The 15,167-nt window shown below is 42.9% G+C and overlaps 1 non-coding gene across 1 annotated transcript; it reads left to right on the forward strand.

The window, feature by feature from the left end:
• Nucleotides 1-375: 375 nt before the first annotated feature.
• Nucleotides 376-482, forward strand: LOC131224390 (small nucleolar RNA R71). Its single transcript, XR_009160878.1, has one exon. It is a non-coding gene; the product is annotated as a small nucleolar RNA R71 (small nucleolar RNA).
• The last annotated feature ends 14,685 nt before the right edge of the window (nt 483-15,167 follow it).

A 15,167-nucleotide genomic window follows, 5' to 3' on the forward strand; every position in this document is an offset into this window, starting at 1 on the left:
TGAAAGGTGGGTATCGTAGGATAATTTTCAGTTGTATGAATGTTGCAATCACAGATGCCGCAAACACTTTCTTTAACCTTATCCTTCTTTCCTTCCATGGCCTCAACTTTTCTTATAAGCGTAGTCAACTTGAAATCATCCTCTTCTTTCAAGAGATACAATCCACCTTTCTCCTTAGATTGAGTCGGCCTAGACATAGTGTTTGATTTTGGGTAATAGTCCCATGATTGTGTTTTTTCAGCAAGACTATCGAGGTAATCCCATACCTCATCAACATGTTTATTAATGAATTCTCTATTACACATTGTCTCGACCATTTGGCACATGGAAGATGTCAGTCCATCATAGAAAAAAATTGTAATGCGCCACGTTTCAAAGCCGTGTTGTGGGCATGAACTGACCAAATCCTTGAACCTTTCCCAACATTAATAAAATGTTTCATCCTCCTTTTGGGTGAAGTTCATGATTGCTTTTCTAAGGGTAATCGTTTTATGATGTGGAAAAAATTTCTTTATAAATTCCCTCTGCATATCATTCCATGTGCCAATGGATCTAAGACGCAGTGAATGTAACCACGTCTTAGCCTTCTCCTTCAAGGAAAAAGGAAAGAGTTTCAGCCTGACTGTATCCTCAGACACATTTTGAAAATATAAAGTGGCTATGATCTCATCACACTCTTTCAAATGTGGATATGGTTTTTCAGATTCAAGCCCATGGAACTTAGGAAGGAGTTGAATAACCCCTGGCTTGATGTCCATATGTCCTGTATTTTTGGAAAAAATCATGCATGAGGGCATACTCAGCCCCGCTGGTTGTAAATAATCTCGTAAAGTACGAGGCGGGGGTGCTTGATCCACCTCATTCTCATCCTGAATATCCTCCACCCTGGGTTGAGGTAGAAGAGGTTGGTTTTCAGCCATCACTTCAATTAACTCAGGGAATTTCGAGTGGTGTTTAGTCCTACGATGGATAGTTAACCCCTCAACCAATCCTCCTTCAGTCAAGAGACGTCGAGTGTTGTCACGGGCCCACTTGGGCATGAAACACTCACAACCCTCAATCTAATTCGAAACCTAATCCTAAGAAAGGAAAAGAAACTCTAGAAAGAAAGAAAGGGTTGGAAAGATGTTACCAAATTGGAGTCCCTAAGTTAGAAACCGAATTAGAAATTTCTATCTTAAAAGCCTACAAAATAGGAAAGTTTTTAAACAGAAAGTTTATAAGTAGAAAATTTCTAAAAATAAATTAGGAAACAAAGTTAGATTCTAAAAGAGTTAGAATTAGAAACTTGCTAAAATAAATTCTAATTTAGAAATAACAAGGAAGAATTTAAGAAAGAAATTACCAATTTAGAAACTTATCTCAGAATCCTACAAAACAGGAAAGTTGGGTTAGTTTCTAAAAATGAAAGAATTTCTAAAAGAGGAAATAACTAACCTAGTTTCTAAAAACAAAAGAGGAAAGTTTCTAAAAATAAACTATTTCCTAAAAATAGAAAAATACTATAATTAGAAAATTTCTAAAACTCAAACCCTAATTCTAAAAATAGAAAAAGTAGAAAAATTAGAAAGGGATTACCAATTTAGAAACTTATGTCAGGATCCTACAAAACAGGAAACAAGTTAGTTCTAGAAATCAAATAGAAATAAAAATCTAAAACTAAAGTTAGTAAAATCCTAATCTCAAACTAATTCTAAAACTAATTAATTTCAGAGAATCGCAGCCATCAGTCCCCGGCAACGGCACCAAAAACTTGTTCACTCCCCAAGTATAGGGTTATGATGTAGTAATAAACTCGGTGAGACCGAGGTCGAATCCCAAGGGACTGAAACCTGTACGTAATCTGAAACTAACTGGAACTAGAACTAGAATGAGATGAAATCTAAATCGAGTGTGATTTGAGGAATAATGATGAAATAATTATCTAAAACTTAAACAATTCAGGGAAAGGAACTAGGGATTCAGAGGATCCACTTGTGGAGATCAGGGAGATCTTATGCCTGTTTCAAGTATTCAACTGGACTTAGAGTCCTATCTTCATCCAGTTGAAGGGTGTAACCATCAAACTGAACTTCCTTTGATATAGTTTTCAAGAGATGAAAGGTAAATGAATTAGAATGGATTCCATCACCAAACCATGCTCATGAGACAAAGTAAACAACCGAATTAAACTAATTACCAACCAATCAACATGCTATGAAGGTTAAGAAGGGTACCGTCATCCAACCATGCCCAGGAGACGATGGTGCACAACAGGGCTTCCTGACGTCATAAACATAAAAGGAAAGGAACACGCTCAAAGCTATCGCAGACCCATTGTAATTTTAGTCACAACAGACCATCAAAAACTAAAAACATTCCCTTAATAATCAAACTAAGCTAAGTATCTTAAAGAAAAATAATAATAAAACATAAAAAATAAAACGTAAAAAATAAGAAAAATCTCTCCTTTGCTTCACGTTCTCCCCTTGGAATTGAATGTACTCTCTCTCTCTCTCTCCTTGTTCTCCTTTTATAGAGCAAGGAGGGGTGGTGGAGGATCAGCAGAACCGAACCTGCTGGAGTGCGAAATCGTTCACAGCAGACTCCTCGCGGAACTCTGCTTCTGCGCAAGAAAATGCAGAGACTGATTGCGTTTAGAATGAGTTTGAGAGGAGGAATCTTCCCCTCTTTAAAATCTGCCAGCGTGGTGAGTGTAAGAACCCCTTGCTTGATCAAATGGACGATTTGGATCAATGATCCGTCCATGATCAGAGTCAAGTAACCGGTCCACATCGACCAGTTTTCTTGGACGCAGAACCAACGCAGTTTCTGGTGGGGCCCATAAACGATATTAGTGAGGAAATCCACACCGTCCATCAGTTTTGTCGTGAAATTTCAGTCAGACATGAACTGTTTTTTATTTCTGATGATGCGTCCCACTAAATCTATGCCTCAGCCGTCTGACTGCGTTTGAGACTTCATGTACACGTGTACGTTTTGATGGGTCCAAAAACTCATCATGGGTAGAGTCTTCCCTACCTCAGGGTCATAATGGACGGTCCTGATCTCTGATCCGATCACGTTCGGGGTCACACAACTCCACGGAAGATCCGGATTTTCCTGACTCGTGATCTTAGCTCCAACCTCCGCTGACGTATTCGGTGGGGCCCACTTCGCTTTGGTTTTGAAAATCCACACCGTCCAGTAGATTCGTCTCGAAAAACCGTTTTAATATGGTTGGTTTTTGAGTGCTTCTGACGTGGCCCACTTTCTTTTCCATTTTGTCGTCCAACCTTTGTTTGAAAGGTTGAAAACTGGTATGTGTTGTTATTTGGAATTCCGACACCTAGGCGTGGGTTGTGGCTACCTCACGAGACGAATGGACGGTCCAGATCATTGATCTGGATGATGAATGGGCCTCACAACTGCCAAAAAATGGACGGACAGTGAAGGACACTGTCCGTTCTTGCGCGAGGAGTCGGGTCAGCCGACTTTGACTGGGACTCCTGGTCTAGTGCGGCTCGCGTGCGGACATGCCATGTACACGCACGTTGTACGTGGGGCCCACTGTGATCTTTTTGAGACATCTGCTCCATCTATCCATTTTGCCATCTCATTTTAACCGTGGGGCCCAAATTTGAAGCGTATGCTGATAGCAGGTGGGCCCCATATCACTGTTTTGGTGGCTAATCTGTCAATTGGGCCACTTTCACAGAGATCTAGGAGCTGAAATTTGACGTGTACGGTTCATTTATGGTCTTCAAGCCCTGTATGAAGTTTCGAACTGAACAGATGGTGGAAACCCTGTGATCTTGTATTCTGGTTGACTTTCAGGCCACTTGAGCTTCAGTTTCTCAATTTTCTCGGATATCTGGCATGTAAATTCATCGATCTTGGTCCCCTGGAGTCTGTCCCTTGCCTTGGTAACTTCGGAGCCTTAATTCCATACTTTTAGTACCCTTTTCCAGTCTCTGCTCGTCAATTCACCACAAACACGATTAAATTAAGCCGTTAAACAATACCATGTTCGTAAATCCAGGCAATAACTAGGGTCTAATATGCAATATTTGACCCTCAACATCAATACAGCAGCACTATAGCTGCTTATAAATCTCAGCCGTTCGGCTTCCCACAGAGGTGGGTCCTACGTGGGGCTCACCTAACATACAGTGTAATATATATATATATATATATATATATATATATATATATATATATATATATATATATATATATATTACATATATATCTATATATACATATATCTATTATATTAATATATATCATATGTTATATATCCACTCCAGCATCTAGATGGACGGCCTGGACAGTTGGATACAATACATAAATTTTAAGGGGCCCACCGTCTAGAGATTTGTCCAGAGATCTGGACGGTGTTGATAGCATAAACGTCACGGTGGGTCCCCTTGAGTGTGGCCCACTAGTGGATCAAGATAATATTTCTGTTTTCCCATCATTCGGACCTGCCCAAAGTCATCCAACAAGTGGACAGCGAGGTGGCTGCCACTAATGGATGGTGTGGATCTACTCAATTCATCAAGGTGGGTCACACATCAAGAGAGAGAGAGAGAGAGAGAGACGAGACGAACGTGAGAGGGGAGGGACCCTACCACTATGGGCCCTCCCCATACATTGCATACATCAAGATGGGTCCCACCACATGTAGGCCCTCTAATCATCAAATCCAAACAAAAAAAAAATCACCCACGTTAGGCCTCCTTCTTTAGCTCCTTAGACTCCTATGCTCATTGCCGTCAATTTTAATGGAGGTTGATGGAGATTGAAAGGTTGAGATGAGAGATGAGAGGGTAAGAAAATGGGCCACACTTGGCTTTGGGAGAGAGCTTGGACGTTGGGTGTTTCTCTTGGGGTTGGAGAGTAAAGATAGATATGAGAGAAGGAGAGAAGTGATGGATGAAAAGGGATGGATGGAATGGTTGTTGTAAGGGATAGGAATGGGAAAGCATGGGTTGGATTGAAATTTGTGTAAAGGAGGTATGGGTGGAGAGAGAGAGAGTTGACTTAGGGAAAAAGAGGTAATGGTTATTTGTACTTGGGATAGGGTGAGGTGGCATGGGGGTATAGAGGGTGTACTTGGAATTTTTGTGCTAATCTTTCCTTAAGTAGTTGTTTTTGAGGTAATTAGCGCTTTACTTGATTGCTGAAATCCGCGTCAATCACTTTAAATTGTATCTGCATGGCTCTAAACGTGTAGATTAGTGAGCACTACGTTACTCAGAAATCTGGGATCCATCGCTAAATCCAGTTGTTCTGGAAAATTTTTGGAAGAGGATCGGACCTGGACCGCGCGTCGAAAGTCCGATGGCGATGATCTTAGGTTGTTGCGGTCACCGAGTTGGGCTTGATCTTCACCTCGAAAATCAAGTCGATCCGATGTTCGGTCGATTTGCTTGAGCTCGGAGTGAAGAGTGTGAGAACATTGGAATTTAATAAGCTTTTTATGAAATGAGTCGTGTCGTGTGCGACGATTTTAAGCATTCGACCGTTGGATTTCGACCCAATTTCACCCTCGATCGGGATAGTTGGCCCAAGCATATCCTAGTACTTGTGGACCTGATCGAGTTTGTGACCATTGAATTGAGTGTGGTCCGCCACGATCGATCCACAAATCCGGTCGCTATGAAAACTCGCTTGACCTAGATCCATGGTCAAGGAGCTTAAGTCCGACCTTTCGTGGTTATAGGCCCACCGAAGTGCTTCGTTGGATCGAGAAAGGCGTGCTATGGTAGTAACCTAAGTATACATTGACAATGGGGTTAATTCCATCATTTTAAGGCCTATATATAGTCCTTAAACCCTAGCTCTCTTTTCCATACGATTTTCTCTAACCGTAGCTTGGAAAGAGAGTGGAAAAGAGAGAGAAAGTGAGAGAGATAAGTTGGTGAATCATCTTGATTTCTTCCTTGTTCTTCTTCATCTTTGAACCTTCACTTTGAATCGTTCTTCTGACGGTTCTGAGTTCCTTTGGGGTAAGTTAACCTAACCCTAACCTGTGTTAGAGCTTAGACTAGACTTGGTGTTGTTGTATCTCATTTCTATCCTTATTTTAGGGTATTCTAGCGCCGTTGACGAAGACAACTCGTCTAAATCAGCTCGGCGGTTCTTTCTTCGCTTAAGGTACGGACTTTAAGTGTATAGGTTATGGTTTTCAAGGCTTTCAATCCCAGTTAGTGATTTATTCTTGTTATGGATGAGATTTCACATGTCAAATGTCATGTTTACATTGCTTTTCTGATATGCATGTGCTATATTGAGATTTGTGTATTCTATGTGTATTTATAAAGTACCGTATACGTATAAAATATGCACTTATGTTTGCCATGATTAATTGTCATGTATGTATGCTAGATGCATGTATGACAACTCCTTGGTAAAAGGAATTGTCTAAGTGCATGTATTTCAACATGCGTCATGTATGTTGTTCCATGTATGCTAAGTGTTTGTAGAAGTGCATGAATGATCTAAGTGTGACTTATTACACTTATTGCGGACATTGAGAAGTGATTCTCAATACTCCTATTGATGCGCATGATTTCCTTTATGCAAGTTACATTTCAAGTTCTTTAAATTCAAGCATCTCCTATGCTTACATTTATGTTAAGTTGATATCCTTCAGATGAGTATGTACCATGATTTGAGTGGTTGTTCCATTACTGTTTTACATTCCATATGAATACCTGTAGTAGTGTAATGTGTTTGGGACTATGCCTTAGTCCAGAAAATCGGTAATTGACCCTATGATTCGTGGTTGAGATTGCTTTCGCCACGTAGGACGTATTAGACGAACCCGAGTCGTATTAGAGTTGTCGGCAGTGGTTTGGCCACGCGGAGTGTTTGCGCACTCTATATCGTTCAACTCAATGTGCGCTCGTGCTAGTCGAGTTCGTCAATTAACCCGATTGTCCGTTGTATGTTAACCATGTATGAACGCTACTGCTTGAATCTAGGGTACCGAACTTACCAGTGAAATCCTATTAACTATGGTACTCGATCCGCTAAGACTCATGAGCCGGACATGGTGGTATGGGACACGTGGCCGAGCTGTGGACACTACTGGGGTGACGAGCCTCCCGTAGTGACCGGTGAGCAACTTAACTCGTGAGCCGATTATGGTGGTATGGGACACTATATTCGTCTTTGTCGGCCTACATTGATTGGTGACGAGCCCTTTGTAGTGACCTCGAGCATACCTGGATACCACAAGGAGGTGATGAGCCGATCTGTGGTAGTAAAGGCATGAAAGGCGTGCATTGATTGGTGACGAGCCCTTTGCTACGACCTCAACTATATGATCGTATGCGATGTCTAGGATTGACGACCCTAGTATGGATCACTGTTGGATGGTGATATGAGGAAGGTATCTTAGCTTCCCAATCCTGCTATATGAATTGGACTAATACCAACTTGGTAATCATATCCATACACCGCATTTGCATGTGCTTTGTAGATGTGGCGCACTTTGAGGCGATGTCATGCGTAACGTAAGATGAAGACGCCGAGGGTGTACGTGTGAGGGCACGCATCATATTGCATTCATACCGCATTAACAAGAGTGCTTAGGATTTATTTACTTATCTTGCTTTACATTACTGTTTGATTGAATCGATAACATGTTAACCTTTGTGCCTTATTGTTCCACCGAGTTGATCACTCACTCCCACGTTTATGGGCGGTGTTACACACCCACCGGACTCTGTCGGCTCTGATGTTACAGATGTGGATGCGACGTCCGAGGCAGAGCGGGAGGCTGGATGACGACGAGGCTGCCTTCTCCTATATGCGGTTTTCAAGACGGGTTCTAGTGAGCCTCGATCTTGCGCGGGATCTCGGGATTATTTTTTTGGGAACTGAAATGATGTAATTTGATACTTATAATTTTGTTAAACAACACTTTCAAATTATCTGGCTTGTATATGTACTTCCGGGATTTACACTTGTACACATATTTTATTATAAGTCTTCCGCTTGCTTTATTCACTTATCCCTAAATCATATCTGTGTTTTGGCTTAATCTATTCCATGTTTTATGCACTAATACAGTCAACATACATCCATCATTAAATATGTTGCATAAGTGATGTTTTGGAACTCGGGAGCCGAGTTATGCTCGACCCCCGAATTTCAGGTGGCATGAGGGTATAGAGGGTGTACTTGACTAGATTGATGGGACACGTTGTAGAGATTTTCTCGGAATTCATAATGTGCGGTGTTTTCCTCGAAATGAACACAGGCCCATATCTTCTGACCCGAGTATCGGATCGGTGCACGAGTTGCAATGTTGGAACCGCGGCGACGGCATGGTCGCTAGGGTACAAGTTTCGGGTCGAGTCGACTTCAGTATGCAGGACCAGGCTTAGGATCGTGTCAAGCCCCAAACTTGGTAACGGGACTCACAAGGAACCCAATAGCCGGTTCTGATTACAACAGCCTTCGTGGTACCCCATTCTCGGTTCTTAAGGCAGGTTCCAATCCTGGGATCCCACAAGGAGGATTTCTATAACCGAATAATCATTTCCAATATAAGCATACCCAAGATCACAACAAGTAAAATCTCAAAAATAACAAAGGAACACATCGCAAAATCCACTATGAATTTGAACTTTTACAAGTTTTCATAAGGTCCAAATGACATACATAAGATAATAGAAGAAGGAGAGAAAAGTCTGCAATACTGGGGTCCTCAAGCTCCACTCTAATTCAAGCTCTACCGCTACGACACCTGCCTATGATCTCCTGCACGCATCAATTGTGCATAAGCTTATAGAAGCTTAGAGGGTGGTGAAAGTGTGTGATAATGGTGCATAGAAGAATAGTAAGAGATACAGGAAGATAAACATGCTCAATGACAATATCACTAGCCTTACCAAGACTTATCTTGAATACGATGCAATGAGTATATAGGCGCCATACCAAGGCAATGCATGAAGGGGCTTAAGTAGCCGATGTGAATGCAATGCGAAGTAATGCTAGTGCACATGACCAATCCACATATCAAGTACATTTATAATCATAAGGAAATCACCGAGGTTCATTACATTGTTGGATGACTGCTGCTCTACAGACCCCGCATAGTTAAAAGAGAGTAAGAGACCTCACTACCTTGCCTGTGGACAGCCAATCACCAGCAAGGCCTGAAGGTAGCGAACCCATTTACGAGCTAGTCAAACTTAGCCTAGTAATACCTCCTTACATCAGGTGAGTAAAGCTACACCCCTACCCAACCAACTACACGATAGTGAGAGTCGCTGCCTAACGGTATAAGGCCCTCGTACACTCATAGTTTCCACTCAGTCACGGCATTGGGGCAGATCCTTGGTACCATGGAAGTTTTGAAAATTTCACCCATGGGCATCCTATGCACCTTATATGCTCAAGTAACATTTCCGATGTCCACACATACGGCCATCCACGAACGTCCCTGTGGAGGCAAGGCCCTGGTAAAGTAAGGGCGGTATCATCATAAAGTGCGATGCCAATGCATGAGTCACACATACAGATCATGCACAAGCTTCCGGCACTGAATGTGCACAAGGGGAGAAACTTCATCCCTCTGTGACCACCATACAATGCAATCAATTCACACAGATGATGCATATGGGTCACAATGATGTAAGTGCGCTACATGTAGAATATATTCCTCTTTCCCAAGGATGGATAAGGTCTAGACACATAGACAGGTACTTTAAGGAGAAGTGAAGTCCCCTAGTGGGGGCCCAATACGTTAGGGTAGTCAACAAGCTAAGAGAGTCATAAACCCAAGAAAGAAGCGATCCTAATCGAGGGCCCAAGGTGGACCTTCAACCACCTATAGGAACCCTATGGGCCTACCTTAGGGCTACCAAGGAGGACATCCAACCTCAACTGGGTCCTAAAAAGGTAGCCTGCTATGTATATAAAGTAAGGTCAAAGGCCCAAGCAATCCATGGCCTGGTGGGCCATACACTAAACCTAATACTTAGGTATCATGGTGGGCCCTTAAACAAGGTTTGGGCCCAACCATGAAGGTCATAAGTCCACTCATTTTTGTGGGCGTAATGGGCAGCCCATTATTTCAAACATATGGGTAATCTTTACATTTTAAACAAGTTGGGCCTCACCTCTCGGCTCAAGCATGGACTTATTTTAAATGGGCAAGCAAGGGCCCAACTACTTGAGTATTTGGCCCATGAAACCCATCACAATAGTGTACTATTTATAAGCCCAAGAGCCAGGGGTTCATAAAGAAAATTCTAAGTCAATGGGCCTAGGAAACCCAACATGCAATTATGAACATTATTCCAATAAAATCTCAATTGAAGTGGGCCTTAAGTATGCATAAATTAAGCCAAAAATCTAATTAAAAATATGAAAAAATATGTGTAACAATATCCCTAAATTTGGTGGACCATGCTGCCCCAAAACATCCATTTATGGGCAGCAACCATGAGCCTATTGCTGAAATTCCAACCCACCCACAATCTGGCATTGCTGAAAATTCAAAATTTAATTAAATTATATGTTTATTTTAGTTCCTAGTGACCTATATATGTCACAGGGGGGTCCACCAGATAAAGGGAGTAGATGGAACACATAAATCAAATGGGCCATGCTGTTGGACTGGACGTCCAGCAACAGCCCAATGGGCTAGGCGTCCCATGGTGGGCAGTCCTACGGGCCTAGGTATTTGGTCCAAAAACTCATCCAATGAGCCCCAAAAAATAGAAAATTGTAGAGGGAGGATGATCACTGCCCTTATGGAACCCACATGGATGAATGGTGGGATATAAAATATATTAAGGTGGGCCCATAAGGTGAGCTGACGCCCCAGCCTGGTGGGCCATTCTAGGCCGCACCACGGTCGGTACAGGGGCCCGATGGCCTTAAATATTTGCAGGATAGTCCTTCCATAGGTGGGTCACACCACCTCCACAAAATTTCATGATTTTTGGATGGTCAGAAGTATTTTAATTAATTTAAATAAAACAGACTATCTAGAAAATCTGGTTAATCTGGTTGGTCCAAGCCTTGTCACGGTGTGCACAGGGGTCCCTTGACCCTAAAATTTGGTAAGTAGGTCCTACCATGGGTGAACCACCTCCCTGTAAATTTTCATGATTTTTGGATACTCAAAAGTATTTTAATTAAATTCGGAATTACAATCTGTCTAGAGTGAAATGTTGTTATCCATGCATTGTTTACCCAATAAGGTGGGCCCAAACTTCATCTAGGAGGGGGAAAATGAATGTTTAGTATTTTTTTGTAAAATACAGTAAGGTGGGTCCACAAAGTGGCCCACCCTTTAGAGAAACCAAGCTGAAGTTTGTGTTTTCCCTCCATACATGTGGGCTGGACAGCCTAACAAGGTGGACTGCCCACCCCTATGGGCCTCCCTTTTTGGGTACCATTTCATGGGCCATCTGAGGTGTGACCCACCACATATCAAGGTGGGGTCTACACCTTTTTATTACATCCCATAATCATAAAGAAAATAGTGAAAATCATGATCCAAAATTCATGTCAAACATTGAACATAACAGTCCATACAACAGTTCAGATTTTTAAACAACAATACATGGCTGGACATATCAGCCTATATCTCAATAATCTCAGCAATAAAAAGGGTGTGTGGCCTTCTTTAGTGGGCTCCACATATGTCAAGATCATGGACTTAGACTAGGACACTTGCATGCATTGATTAAAGTGTCCAAGGATCATAGAGTTGGGTGGTAGGGGCGTCCCACCTTGCTAGATTTTTGGGACATCCTAGGCCTACCAAGTGGGTCACACACACATCATCATCCACACATCAGAGAAAAGAGAAGAAGAAAAAGGCAATCCGGCCATGGGGTAGGGCCCCGCCACTAATGGGCCCTCCCAAGAATCAATCTCAACCATACAACTATGTTAATTGAACATGCAACATTAAACTAATGCATGCATGATCTATGACTAGAATGGGTGGTTGGGATGCCATCCCAACATGACTTCTAGGGTCTAGATGCCCTTGAAATGAAGTAGATGATACAATACATCATAATGGGGTCCATGGAGAATGGCCTCATCATGAATCCGACGCCGACAACCTCCGTAGAACCCCATTTTCGGATCCCGGCACCCATTCACCAGGTTCCGATCCTGGGATGCTACAAGGAGGATTTCAAATCATCAGTCTGATTCATAATGAGCATAACAAAAGCATAACCCACAACTAATAATCACAAGAACACCACCACAAAATCCACTATGATCAAAAACTTTTTAGTACAATGCGATAGAAAAGGAAAATACAATGTGATAAAAGAAATAAAACTCCGAGCTCGTCTGCACGGTCCAACTACGGCGAGACTAAGGTTGCGACGTGTCTTGGCGTCACTGCACGCATCAATCGTGCATAAGCATGGAAAGCTTAGAGGGTGGTGTAAGTGTGTGCGCATATAAACGTACTCAAAATGCAAGGTCGAGTGATGTGGAAACATGGTAATGAGCACATGAATGCAATCAGTACAAGGCTATGCGGTGCAAGATATGAATGCCATCGGCCAAAACACGGCCATGCGATATGAAATGCAATTCAAGCATGCCAATCCTCAACATGTATCAGTACAGTTCTCATCTGGATAATCACCGGGGTTCAATACACTCCAAGTGGCACTGTCGCTCTCCTAGCCGCACAGTCCAAGTGAGCATAAGAAACCTCACTATCCGCCTTGCCAATAGTCTCCCAATACCTATCTGGCATGTCGATAGCGGACCCATTCACGAGCTGGTCAAACTCGGCCTAGTATTGCCCCTACCCTCGGGCGAGTAAGGCCACACCCCCTCCCAACCGACCACGACACAGTGGGAGACACGGCCTCCTGGTATTCGGCCTTCATGCGCTCGTATATCCACTCGGTCTCGACGTTGGAGTCATCCTCTGGTACCATCGGGTTTAGGGATTTTCACCCGGGGACATCTATGGTGCCCGTAGAATCAAATATTTCCGGTCTCCAATCCTGCCATCCACGATGTATCTGTGGAGCTATGGCCCTGATGTCGCTAGGGCACATAGTAACTATACTCACACAAATGCAAGTGCATGAGTCACATTATCAGTCATGCAACAGCCTGTATGTACCATGCACTTATATGGGGCAACTATCAGGGAGCCCATAAACAGTCTGCCCAAAGGCATATGCTATGATCGGTCACTCCTCACGTCAGGCATACATATGATGCGAATGATCATGAACCATGGATCTATACTAAACATGCATATAGGGATGGGCTCTGCGTATCACGGAAATGGGCCACGGCCTGCAGAGCATAAGTATGAACCTATCAGTGGCCTTAAGGAGTGTGACAATGCGGACATTTAACCAACATTGTCCTTACAATGTGGACGTCAAACCAACATTGTTCCCAAGGCTTAGCCCGCCATAAAGCACCATTACACATACCATAGGAAATCACACATTGCAATGGACTAATATACATCTCATTGGGCCTCGACCCATAGTGTTCAGTTACATCAAATGGGCCATCTCATATGGGCCTTATATAAGTCAAGTGGGCCGCATTAGTGGGCCTTATGTACATTGCATGGGTCATACTCCATGAGCCTTTGAAAACATCACAATGGGTCTCGTAACATGGCCCTTATAGATATCAGAGTGGGCCTCGACATCGGGCCACCAATACGTCAAATGGGCCTAACCTCATGGGCCTTATATATATATCAAGGTGGGCCTCCCCAATGGCCAGAATTACATCAATATGGCTCCACCACATGGGCCTAGGGCCCACCATAATATTTATTTGAAATCCAACCTATTCATAAGGTCACTTGGACCTTGGGTAAGGCCCATTGAAATGTTCATTTGAAATCCAACTTATTCATAAGGTCACGGGACCAGGGGGGGGAACAACAATTTTCAGCTTGATCTGAAAATTCTGTGGACCCAGAAAGGGTTTCAATGGTAGAGTTCAATTCACACTTTTTCTTGTGATGTGGGCCGCCCGAGCGCTGGATTGACCTGATATTTGAGGGGGGTCCATGTCAAATGGTGGCCCACCAAATGGACGGTGTGGATACAAAATATACATCATGGTGGGGCCCACGGATGGAGCCGTGGGTCCCTGCCTCGTGGCCGCCCGTCAATGCAGCAGCTGCTGCTTTTAAATTTTTATTTTTTTATTTTTTTTTTGTTTTGGGGCCCACCGAGATGTGATTCACAATCCAGCCCATCCATTATGTGGGTCCCATCTAAATAACCGTACAGACCAAGTTTCAACGACATCCAAAACTCAGGTAGGCCCCACCAAGTGTTTTTATATGTTTAGGAATGTCTTCACATGATTTTTGATGGTATGGCCCGCCTGAACTTTGTTTATGGCTGATTTTTGGAGTGGACGTATGGGCTGAGGGGACCTATCGAATGGACGGTGTTGATGGTTGAAAGCACCAAGGTGGGGCCCACAGCTGGGGCCGTGAGCCCCAGCCCGGTCGCCCGCCCGTCCATCAGCGGCAGCGCAGGCGCTGCCTGCGTCTGTTGTCAGTGGCAGCGGCAGCTGCTGCTGCTGCTGTATTATTTTTTTTTTTGAAAATACGGTTTTTTTATGGTTTTTCCTAGGTAGGGCCCGCTTCAGTACGATCCACATCAGCCATTAGTCCCTGTGGCTCGATACAAACCCATAGAGTCTAATATTGGGCTGTTTCAGATCTACATGAGCATTAGGGAGTAAATCAAAGGTAGGAACTCGTTTGCTATGCTATGGCCCACCATAAGTTCAGATTGAGATCATTTTTCGGCTCAACGCCTAAAATGATCTGAAAAATAGGGTGGTCGGCTTGGATTGCGTAAAAGCATTAAGGTGGGGCCTGCATGAGTGGCCCATCTCTCTCTACTCTCCCTTTTTTTTTTTTTTTTTTTTAAGAGACAAAAAGGGGGGTGCCCGTCCAGCGTCCAGTGACGCTGGACGGCGTGGATAAACACATGTCTTGTGGTGGGTCCCACATGGACGTGGCCCACCAAATATATATATATATATATATATATATATATATATATATATATACATATAATATATATATCATATTGTATATATAATACATATTAAGTTATATATATTATATATATTATATAAACTATAACATATAAGTATATATATATATACAAAAAAAG

This window comes from Magnolia sinica, chromosome 13 (genome assembly GCF_029962835.1).
Source record: "Magnolia sinica isolate HGM2019 chromosome 13, MsV1, whole genome shotgun sequence".
Taxonomy (NCBI): Eukaryota; Viridiplantae; Streptophyta; class Magnoliopsida; order Magnoliales; family Magnoliaceae; genus Magnolia; species Magnolia sinica.